This window comes from Sander lucioperca, chromosome 13, assembly GCF_008315115.2.
Source record: "Sander lucioperca isolate FBNREF2018 chromosome 13, SLUC_FBN_1.2, whole genome shotgun sequence".
NCBI classification, from domain to species: Eukaryota; Metazoa; Chordata; class Actinopteri; order Perciformes; family Percidae; genus Sander; species Sander lucioperca.
In genome coordinates, this window is record NC_050185.1 from 21272111 (window position 1) to 21284252 (window position 12142).

The window sequence follows — 12142 nt, forward strand, 5'->3', positions numbered from 1 at the left end:
TGCCCTTTGATTAGTTTTTTTTTTATTAAAGAAAAAGCATAAGCATAATACAAAATATTACAAACTGGCATATTTGATATTTGATTTTGAATTCATAACGTTTACAGAGGGTCGCCATTTCGGTGGCGTTACGTTTCAACACACTATACAGTGCTTGCTGAGAACGATCATTTGTATTCAAATTCTGAGTAGTGCACAGGAGGAAGAGAAGGAGGGAAATGAAGAAGGAGAAGGCAGTAAACCAGAGGCCAGGCGGGTCAGATCAGGAGAAGACCACAAAAAGAGATGCAGAAATAAGTGAAAGAGAAAAGGGAAAGGAAGACTTGACTGTGAGGGATGAAGAGGAGGCTGCAGATTCAGAGAGAGGGACAGAGGCAGAGAGTGATCAGGTCAGGAGGATGAAGATGACAGGGAGGAAGAGGCCAGTTGTAAGGCCCATTTGTTAAAATAATAAGAATATATAGTAGTGCATCAACATAAAATGTTGATATAGTCGACAATAAGCATGATCTTGACTTTGAACTACATGCAACAGTGTAGCCAATGGTTTACTTTTACTCCATACACACTAATTGCCTGCTTCATGATGATGATGTGATAATTTCACATTTTAGCATTTTAGAAATAATCTCTGGTTTTAAGTTAAAGCTTCCCTAGCTGTCTGCTTTATTTCACTGTTGCAGTCAAAAGATAATTGATTGGCTACATATTGAAACATTTAATAATTACTCTGTAGTCACCAAGTTCTGTGAAAGATTTATTGTAAAAAGTTGGGTTAAACATTTGTGCATCTGACACGGCCCTGATTGGTGCATCTGAACAGGGAGCTGTACAGGCTGTAGGTGGTGCCAGAGGAGCCAGATTTTTTTTTAAATTACCTGCTTCATGTAGTTCTACTCGAACATAGGGTCAGTTTTAGCAAAAGTTTTATAAGGCTTATTTACTGCACCTTTAAGAAGTCCGGACGGCATTCCGTTTAGTCCAAAAATGTGGTTACTGTTGCAAATTAGCTGCATAGTTGTACATACATTTGTAGAAGACAGGGTTGTCATTTCAGCAACGCACTTGCAGAAAAACTGAAATCACATTTGAAATATTTCATTTGAATTGTATAACGCTGCGCGTTATGCACAATGCAGAAATGCAGCTGGTGCAGCAGGATAAATATTATTCCCGTTGGGCTCTGTCTCCATTTTATACCTTGCATGTATCCAATGAAGCTCTAAGAAAGCCCTGATGCTTGCTGCCTGGCAGCTCCCGTCAAGGTTTGATCTTTCATGTTTCTCAAGTTTGCCCTTAATCTGCACAAATGATCTTGCTGAGATCAGATATTGCTTTTACAAGGGGAGCCTGTCGTTCTCTGACAGCCAAGTGGGTGAGAGACCTCCAGCTAAGTTCTTAACAACAAAGTGACTTGAACTGGCGGTCTTGGAGGTTCCTTCTGCACCCACACTAACATTTCCTCAGCCGACTCTTTTTACTTTTCATTTTCCTTTATTTTCATTTCTTTTTCTCTCCCCTGCCCACTCTCCCCTAGCTAGTGTCTGATGCCTCATTGCTGTTCAATGGACCTTTACAGCTAATTGCCTGTGTGTGCGTGCGTGCGTGTGCGTGCGTGTGTGTGTGTGTACGTGCGTGCGTGTGTGTGTATGGGGCTTCCTGCCACCAGTGTCGTCTCTGCTCCTGGGTAATTACCCAGTGTCAGGTAGCTGCAGTAACAGGTAAGGGACTATTCAGGCTTTGGTTGCACTTTCCCATTCTGCTTTCTGAGAGGGATTGTTTTTTTACTAAATGTTGTATATCTGATAAGGTGTACTGCTGTTTGTTGTTAAATTAAGTGACCCATGTTTCATGTTATCTATGGTTGGCTTGCCTCTGGTATCAGAATTGACCTATGCTCATCACAGTTGTAATGAAACCGCATATTAACAGTATCTTGCATCTTTAACTAGATCGATTTCCTGTGGAAATGAGATATTCTGATGGCACATAAAGCAAACTGCAAACCAGTAACATATCAGTTGGGCAGTTTTTAGTCGGTTGGGTCAGAGGGACAGCAATGTTTGCATTATTGTTTTAAAGGAAATAAAAGTAAAGCTATTTTCGATCAGAGAAAGTGAAAAAGAACCTTAGTGCCCTGTAGGAACACATTAATCAAAATGAATAGTTTTTTTGCCATCTGTTGAAAGCAGCAAATAAACAGTTTTCATTGACTAGATATAGTTTGAATTAATTTAAGGTAACATCAATCAATAGAAAGTGGCAAAATGTACACTTATTTTATATGCTGATATATTGGATTATTACTTATAATTGGAAAACTGTATTATGATATATCTGTTATGGCTTCTTCTCTCAGCTCTCATCATTTATGTTTAGCCACTTCCTGTTAAACATATCTTGCCAATACTGCATAATTACCTCACAAATACAGGCACTTATGTACTCACTTATGTATGCATGCATTTCACATACTCACATAACACCTTACAGCCAGTGGTCATCCAGACATCGGTTCTGAATACAATAGTGAGAGATGCCCAGTGAGTCGTCATGGCAACTGTGGCTGTCTCTTTAATGTCTGAATCATTCATTTAGTACAACACTTAGCTAATCTAATTCCCTGAAGTAGAGGAGAGGAGGTACAGAACAGTGATGGTAAAGAAGAGGTAGAGTTAAAGTAAGCCATATGAACCCTGCACACAATCAACAACTGATGATGTATTAGTGTGGTGTGAGATATAGACTGTATTATCCCGGAGAGTAAACACTGCAGTCAGATGGAAATCTTTAGTACATACAAGGGGGAAACATATAAGGAAAGGGAAAGCAAAAATGAAAAGATAAGAAGACATTTGGACATTGTCTGTTGAAGCCCTTGATAAGCAACAAAGCAATGATTTACTGTCATGTATTCTGCATCTAAATGAAAAACGTAAGTGCTCCTTAAAGGATATCAAGAGACAGTGGGCCATAAATGTATTTTATATTACAAATACACTTAACGTGTGCAGCATCAGAGGCACTATGAAGCACTTTTAAGTGAAACCCTCAACTGAGACATCCATGCTTTGTAAACTTCTGTCACGCTAGACTTACTGTGTGTGCAACGATGTGATAGAACAACAAAGTGTAGTATGTCTGGGTGTAGTCACAGAAACCGCAGAGGAAAGTTTTACTTTGTTGCAGTCATTATTGGAGTCTTAGTCTCAGTTAACGTGGAAAATAAATGTTGTCCTTGGGTTTTTATATTAGTAAACCAAATGTTTGGGAAACACGCTTATTTGCTTGCTTTCCATGAGTTAGAGGAGGAGATCAATGCCACTCTCATGTCTGTGCATTCAGTATGGAGCTGGTGAAAGGAGGCGATTAATTTAGCTTAGCATAAAGACTTGGAAGCAGGGGTTACAGCCAGTCTGGCCAAACTGAAGAAGTGAACACTCCTCTGTTCAGAATCTCAACAAATTCCCTAGTCCACACCATGGCATTTATATTTATACCATTTATCTGATGTTCCTTGATAGTAGAATTGTTTCTTCTAATTGTTTGTTAGCAGTCAGTGATTCAAAGTCTTGCTCAGTAACATTTGAAAATAGCTGTTGTAGACATACATCAGCCAAACCTGTGAGGGGACCGTATCTCAAACCACACTACCACCCTACTAACTAATACATACACTTGTTTGTACTAGGGCTAATATGGATCTGTTAATTACCATGTAATACAGAGAGAGCTCTCCCAGTGACCAATTACATAAAAATCGCAGGTACTGAAAATACTCCCTAAACACATCATCTTAGTAAGAAATGAAACACTTTTGGTGATGTACCTTGCCTTTTAAAGGTGTGATTTCTTATTCTGTTGTTGCATGGTCAACTTCTTTAGACTTAACATTTTGAGTTTTATAGCAGAAAAAAACAAACTAACTAGCTGTCTAAAACTTCAACATTAAAGTAACGGTTTTTGTGTCAGCCTAACAAAACCAAATACAATCAGGGGGCAATTATAGCCTGATAATCTGCTCAATTGGTAAAACGTACTTACTTCTGTTGCTCTTACTATTGCGTTTGCTCTCTCCACCTAGACTTAAAAAACAACAGCTGAATGTATTGAATTTAGACATGTTCTCTGAGGGATATTAAAACAAATTTTAGGAAACAGTGAATTAATAAACAAAGTAGATGAGGCAAGTTGAAGCAAAGTCAGTGCACCCTTAATCTAAATTACAACAGCGAGTAAAGCAAAAAGTATTTAACGTCACAGATGAATGATGTATGAAACTGTAAAAGTTCCAGACAAATGTTCCCTTTTAAAAAGTATATTAATTAAATAAGAAGTTTGGTAACATTAAAATCAGCCGCAAGCAGATTGTATCCACGGATTGGGTCTTAATGTATCCCATATTTATATATTAACCATTAATTAGTCATCAACGTTGTGTTTAAATATCTCAAGTATATATTGATATACTTCCCACAACTTTTTCATTAAGTTGTAAAGGCTTAATCTGAATCAAGCACTTAAATTGGGACAATCTCAGCAGGATGTCTTTGTTGAGGAAGAACAAAGAGAGGAGTTAGACAAATGTCTGCCTTGGGTATGTTAAATATGATGCAATAAAGTACAAATTGCACTTGTAATTCATTCGTCCCTAAAACTGACAGTAGCTGAATAATCTGGGCCTTCTAAGTGCAGATCATTTTGTAATGGGGGAAAATGTCACGGTACATCTGGAACATCATATAAGGCTCATTAAAACATGACTTCTCATTGGTGACACGCTTACTGTTTCACCAGACCATAACACATGCTGAATAATCCCATCCAACACTGCCCCCCATACCCTGCTTCTCCATTAGCCTCATCTATCTATCCTTCTTTCATTTCCACCACTTTAATTTCATCTTTATGTCTCTAATTAGCAATAGAGATGTAAATCCATGCTTTGCAGGGACTCGAGGGGCTTTGCTTTGACCTATTCCCCTTTCCGACATTTCTTTTCTGGTCCCCATCTCTTTGCAGCTTTCTTATTTCTATTTTTCCCCTTCCTCTTTCCTTTGCAACCGACTGGTCCCGAGGGCAGCAATAATTCACAGGCAGCAGCCCCCAGGCTGTTAGTGGCGCAGCATGTGGTCTGCTTTTATCTCTCTCCTCTAACGCCCTCTCTGGCGTGGAAATAATTCATTATCATGCCTCCATTGATTTGCTCTTTCTCTTGCCTCTTTGGTGGAACAATCCCCCCTTTCTCCCTCTTTTTTTCTTATTGCAATTTCAAACAAGTGTGTGTCCATATGGATGTGAGTTTGCTTCTGTGTGTGTGTGTGTGTGTGTGTGCTTGAATGTGAGTGTTACTCTTCCTCCTTTTTCTTCTCTCATCTCCTCAACAAAATCCCCTCCAGCATTCACCTTCATCAGCTTTCAAAATGTTCTCTCAGAACAAAGGAGATAAACACAGCAGAAAAATGGAAAGCAAAAGGGGAAAAAAGAATATAGCTGCAGATTCATAAAAAAAAAAAAAAAACCCAACAAGGTTAGAGAACAACCACATAATCCGTTATGGCTGGATAACCTCAGTTGTTTTGGGTACGCTGCCGTTGCAACATTTCTGTGTGAGAAAGTAAGAAATGTTTCCCATAGATACACTCAGAGTGTTGTTTTCTTCAGGCAAACATCTGTTCTGTGTAAATCATCAGCGAGTTGGTCCAGATGGCTTGGTTATAGTGATATGGTTATGTTTTAATAGGAGTTGTTTTCTCCACTGTTTGTACGGTGGAACTGAACAGAGGCCAGCCCTGACTACACTAAGCTGAACTAGACAAACAAGACAACAAACACTCAGATCTCATAACGGGTTGAAAGAGAGTGTAACTGGGTAAAGGAGGAAAAGAATGAGAGAGTACAAGTGAGTAGATGTGGTGGCTCCCAGCTGAAACGCTTATTTTGCAAATAGCTCAATAGCACAAATCCAAAACCCAAACAAACACCTTAGGGGCTATTCATTTTAGTTCCTCCATATTCAAAAGGATGAAACTGTGTTTCATCATAATAAGGACTACAAATGCGGAGGAGTTGCAAAAAGACTTTCATGGTATCCTGTTGATGCTGCCTGTTTTCATGTGTTTACCAGGGAGGAAGGAGAGAAAGGGATTTGGGAGGGGGCCAAAAGTGTGGAGAAAGGAGACAGACAGAGAGATGGAATGGATTTAAAAGAGCAGGTGATGCATAATGACATGTTTCCACGTGTTTGTCAAGGTAAAGAGGACGACAGTGCTGGGGTGAGGCAACAGGGTAAGGAGTAATCAGGGACTCTGAGGAAGAGAAGGAGGATGGAGCGAAAAGGGAGGAGAAAACAAGAGTAGGTAATACACAGTTGCATGTGTAGTTTGGTGCAGCAGTAAAGACTGTGGGGGGAGATGTGGAGGGTATGAGAGATGACAAGGACAGAGGAAGGTAGAAGTGAGGATGAAGAGAGGAGTGGGTAAGGCTGAAACACAAAGCAGGTACCAGAGGAAGAGGAAGGATGAAGGGTACAATAGTTACAAGAGTTTGGCAGCTTTGAGTACATTTTGCACTCCAAAAAGCATTCAGGTAGGCATTTTAGTCATGTTTATCTTGATCACTAAGGTTCCAGATGCTATAATGAAAGCCAGTAATTTATATTCACATCTGTGGCACACTGCAGGTATCCAAATGTGTAATTTTTAGGGAAATGAATCCACAAAAAAACAGCTGTGCAGCATAACACAACACCAAGCACAAATAAACTGCAAAAAGCAAAGATTTACTGATGACATTTTTTATTGATATTAATTATGCATACCGTCTTTGACATTGCGATGGATCTGAAGTGACAACAGAACACTTGTGTGTAAGATCCTTTGAGTTAAAGGTGATTTCATGGAAAACCAAACTAAATGAAACCTGAGAGAAGTTTCGATTGGTTTTCTTACGGTTTCCATACAGTAAGCCAGAGCCTTCCTGATCTGTTAGAATTGCTGTGCATCACTCCTTTAAAAGCACCCACACTTGCAGCAAGTATCATTTAGTGGCTTTCAAAGAATTTCCAAAGACAGTTTTTTGTTTAGTAGACCTTGAAAGTGCATTGACAGCATCAGAAGCTGAACATTTTGAAGTGTGAGTGTGTACGAGAGAGAGAGAGAGAGAGAGAGAGAGAGAGAGTGAGAGAGAGAGAGAGAGAGAGAGAGAGAGAGAGGGTGATGATAGAGGAGCAGGTAATCCCAAATCTCTAAAGTCTTCATTCTCAGAGGTGAGGTCTGATTCTGCGGCTCAGCTCAATGTTGCACGCTCCCAGCAGCGTGTTATTGTTACTCCCTATCTCCTTTGGCAACAAGCTTCTATTCAACCCAGCCTACTAAAACAACATGTGCTGAGCTGGCTTGAAGGTTAAAGCTCAGAGGCTTTTTTTGTACCAAGATGATGCAGTTTTTTGCCAGGCTAAATCCCAGTTACAAGCTACATGCATGTGGAACACCTCAATTTGATGCTGTACTACACATCAAAAATCCAGAAAAAAATTCAGAAGCGTTTAAGTTTAATGCCCTGATGTCTTGAACACAGCTATGACAATCAGGATTGCAGTGGGTTGTAGACTGCACTGGTTCGGAGGCAGAGAGACAGCCATATCTCGGTCTGACAAACATTTCTGAATAAATTGGACATAATCTAATGTGATTCTGTAAAACGTGTGTAAGATGTTGACATCTAATGATGGTGGACTCCCTGAGATGGTTGTATTTTCACCTTTGCCTCATCACACATTTTTGTGATTCCCCCCTGTGAGGGACCAAGCAAATTAGGCACAAGAGAGTGCGATTAAGGGTTTAATTTACCCAAATTTCAATGTCTGTGTAAAACAAGTCACTTGAATATGAACGCATTTAATAGTTAACTGGGCAAAATAATGCAGCTCTTATAAACTAAGGTCCAAATCAGAAATTATGCTACATGCATGAGCAGTGAACACACTGAGATGGCTGACAAAGAGACAGAAGGGGGGCACATGTATACTTGTGTGGCCAGACAATGAACACAAAACAATGTGATTAGCTGTTGCAGCCTGTGATTTTATATAAATATGCTACTTGTTGCATTGTTTATTGTCTGATAAAGGTCTTTGACAAAAACTAAGCTGCTTCTTTAGTACAATGTTGTGCTGAAAACATGTAGGTCCACCACTTCTTCCACACATTCAAACAAAGAGCAGAGGCCTAAAACCATAAAGAAGAGCCAGAAAGAGAATATCACCATTTGGACATGTCATGCCTTCTCAAAAACTTTGTTTACAACTCATAATAGAGACTGTGATCAATAAAAGGTCTGAATCAGCCATGGCTGAGCTTCTAGTATGTCACCATTTTGCAACATGCAGAAAATATACCTTTGGTCAATTTTCTCACACATGCATTGTTAGTGGGACAGCCAGTGTATGACAAACATTAGAATATACTATCTTCTGTGAACACACAGGTTACTTGTTACTTGAGGTCAGATCCGTATGGAGAGGGTCCAGTTGGGGATCAAATCACTTTTTAAGCCGACAGTTCTGCCCTTCAGCCGCTATGCTGCATAGTTTAACCATTAAGCATGCAGGAATTTGCCTGAAACTTTCATAATTATTTATAAAACTGCTGTCATGCTTGGAGGATCCATAATAATTTGGTAGTGTGGTGCATGCATGATGTAGAAAAACTTTATTCTCCCATAATTTATTGCACAGTAGAGCGAGACTCCAGGGGAAAATATGGAGCAATTAATCAACTTCATCAACTCATCAGCAGCTTTTTAAAAACCCTGCTAGTGGTTATAATGGTGCTGTGTTACAATGCCCATTTAGTTCACGTTTCTGCTAATTAATTAGCCTACATTTTACCAAGGTGTAAAAGAAAGACAAAAATGTATTTTACACTGATCAATTGATAATGTGAGCGTGTGGAGAAAAGGAGTGTAGAGATACAAAAAAAAAAGTATATATATTTTTCCAAATCGGGTTGTTTCAATACACTGATTTTTATCAGATAAAATGTCTTTTAAGATTTAATGAAGGTTTCTGTTATGGGAGCATTAGTTTAATTAAATTAGTTCAGAGACACAGACTTTATTAACAGATGTAATGTGGGTCAGCATTTGAAAGCAAGAACAAGGCCACATTGGTGATGTTTTACATCATACCTACTGGTGAACTCTATGTATTCAGAGGTTTTAACATTAGTCAGTTGTAATTATTTGTAACTGCTCGATCTGGCCCATGCTCAAAAGTTTGGCTTATATTAACTTTTAAATGTTGCCACTTTAACTTACACTCCTAAAAGCTGTTGTTGCTGCCTATGAAAACAGTTGAACAATCAATGCCTTTAGAGCAGGTTTGTCAACTCTTGAGAAAATAGTGTGAATATCAGTTGAGTATCTTGGCTTGAAGACTATAAGTTCTTAATAGAAAATCTGTGTTTCAAACTAAGAGTGTGGAATAGAAAATAAGTGAGTATTGTACAAGGCAGGAAGGGTCTAATTAGATTTGTTTTGCTATTGAAATCAAATATTGTAACCATACCCATAATAACCTAGTACATCCACATGATAGCTTGGTTGACGGTTGACAAATGTCTTATCGTCTCACAGTATATATTATATCGCCCAACCCTACTAAGTTGCAGAGGTGGTTACATCAGAGATCCTTTAGTTTTGATCATAAGTGACTCAGATATACTTGCTAAGCTGGCCACAGGCATCTCCCCAGTGTTTAGAAAGCAAATTTGTATAATCAAAAATCTACCTGAATTTGGCAAGATGCCATTAAGTGGGGTGTCTTAACCCAACTGATCATGTGAAGCTGCTCAGTAGATTGCAGCAAATATGCTGGTTTTCCTTATCACTCCATTTATGTATCACATCTGTTTTGGTAGGGCAGTTCCTGTCCTATCCAATGCAGGATAGGACTTTGTAGGACTTTGGTCTCTTCTTTAAGAACCATTGGACTCCTATGTTGAAACATGGACATGGACAACCTAGTGTCTATACTTTATAGAAAACCTGCTTAGTGATCTTAAAAAGTCTAATAATAATTAATGTAAAGTCTAATGCTCAAAAAGTGTTTTTAATTTATCACTGTGTAAAATAGCACTCATTTGTTCTGACAGAATACAATGGTGTATTATCAATGCAAAAACAGAGCATATAACTTTGTTCCAGTATTTTATTTGAGAGTAAATAAAAGAGAAACAATGTATGACTGTTTCCTTTGTGTCTGTTGATGTAGTCTCATTAGCTTCTGTTTTTCCTCACATTTAGCCTCTTTCTCTCTGAAGAACAAAAAACATAACCTCTCTAAATTGTGCTGTAACAAATTTAAAATACAGTATCAAGTGTTTTCCTCTCACCACTTCACAAGTTTGGAATATAAGAGTGTATTAACCTCTTGGGGTGCTTTTCTGAAGAAAAAAAAAGTGTCTTTCTATTCTGTCCTGCAGCTCCAATTAGACTGTTGTTGGTTAATGTGTGCATGTGTCTGCATAAAAAAACGTAGATAGATTTTATTCTTCCCCGCACATAAATCAAGCTGCATTTTAACACATACAATCCTGTTCAGATGCATCGACCCAAACACACACATACAGCTCTCGGTACATTTCTTTGTGCATTCTGTCTTCATTGAGGTGGACCCTCAGGTCAGGTCAAGTTGTGGCTCATGCAGTGCAGAGTTCTGCTGTAGGCCACTAATCTCTTTTACCCTCATCCTCCCCAAGGCTGTAAGGGCTTTGAAATGAGAAAGTCCACTTAGCCAACCCTGTCAGGAAATGCCTTTGCAGTTTACAGTAGGAGATTTAGCTAGGGAGAGAGAAAGAGGGGAGGGTGTTTTTTTTGTTTCCATAAAGATGACAGATTATTCAGATTGTCAGAGATCTTATGCTGCTATCAGATGAAAGTATCGCTTTAATGAATTGGGTCCCATCCGGCCAAATGAAGTATGGGAGATTAGCTCTAGACTGTCAGCTTGTTTCCATTAAGCCTCTCAGAGCAGGATGACTCTTTTGGCCTTTGAGACTTAAAATGTCAGTTTTATGGGGGGGGCAGGGGGGGGTTGATCATGCACAACAAAAATAAATATGCAAGAATTAAATTCCCCTTTCAATACCATGGATATAATACCAATGGAAAATAATCTCAAAATGAAATAGCACGACGTGGTGCTCAACTTCCATGGCCTCTGAAAGGACCCTCGTGTGGCAGTGCCTGTAGCAGGCTCGCGGTCACCTATTGGCGGCTAAACAACTGGAACTCGTAGCTAGCGTCCCAGAGGTCTGTAGCGGCTAAATACAACCAGCAACTGCCGTGACACCTCGTTGGGCATTAACCCTTACATTATGATAATACTGTAGACTTTTAGAAAACAAACTGGGTACATAAATACTCTATTTTCAATAATTATATGTATTAGGTTAGAGCATGGACAAGTTCCCAGAAAGCTTGTAGTCAGATTTATGTATTTTATAGGCTAATACAGATTAAAATGAAAGGAAGGTCATTGTTATACATTTCACTTATTTTTTGAGTTACAGTATATGAAATTTACTTGATTTTGGAAATGCTTTGGAAGGCCTTATAAATTACTTGGGAAAAGACTGATAGAAAAGCACAGATGTGTTCTGTACTTTTCTGGTCTTAGTTTTTGATTCAGGACACCTATAGAGCAGCCTGACGTTATTTACCAGACAATAAACTATGTAGATCGTCGGGAAAGTCTTACCGTCATCGGTGCACTTTTTGCAGCGCCTCTGAAAGCTTGGTTTAGCTTCTTTCTCAAATCCAGGAAATTCAAAGACCCCACTGAGACCCAATGAGAGCCGAAGCGTTCAGAGCTGGGCAGAGCTAACCCAAGCTGCCTGCAGGGCTCACGTTTTAATGCATTTACCTCATTAGTTGACACTTTGGTATCGTTTAACATAACTATACAACATTATAACAACATTTAAGGGTCGGAAAAGACGAATTCTTTCTATGTGCTCTTTAAAAGAAATGTTGTGAAAAAACATGATAACCTACAAGATTTCTTTCATCTCAGTCAATGCAATTTGATATTGCCAGAGAGTGACATGCTTAGAAGACAATATTGGTGTAACTTTCCTTT

General features: G+C 38.9%; 1 protein-coding gene and 1 long non-coding RNA gene across 4 annotated transcripts in view; both read left to right on the forward strand.

Moving 5' to 3' along the window:
* Nucleotides 1-8198, forward strand: part of LOC118496592 — an 8502-nt gene extending 304 nt beyond the window's left edge. The window contains exons 2-3 of the long non-coding RNA XR_004899186.1: nucleotides 8013-8022; nucleotides 8188-8198. This is a non-coding gene — a long non-coding RNA (uncharacterized LOC118496592). The remainder of the gene's footprint in view (nucleotides 1-8012; nucleotides 8023-8187) is intronic.
* The window catches only part of fstl4 (follistatin-like 4), a 232548-nt gene that overhangs the window by 167338 nt on the left and 53068 nt on the right, over nucleotides 1-12142 (forward strand). The gene's annotated exons all lie outside the window — the stretch shown is intronic.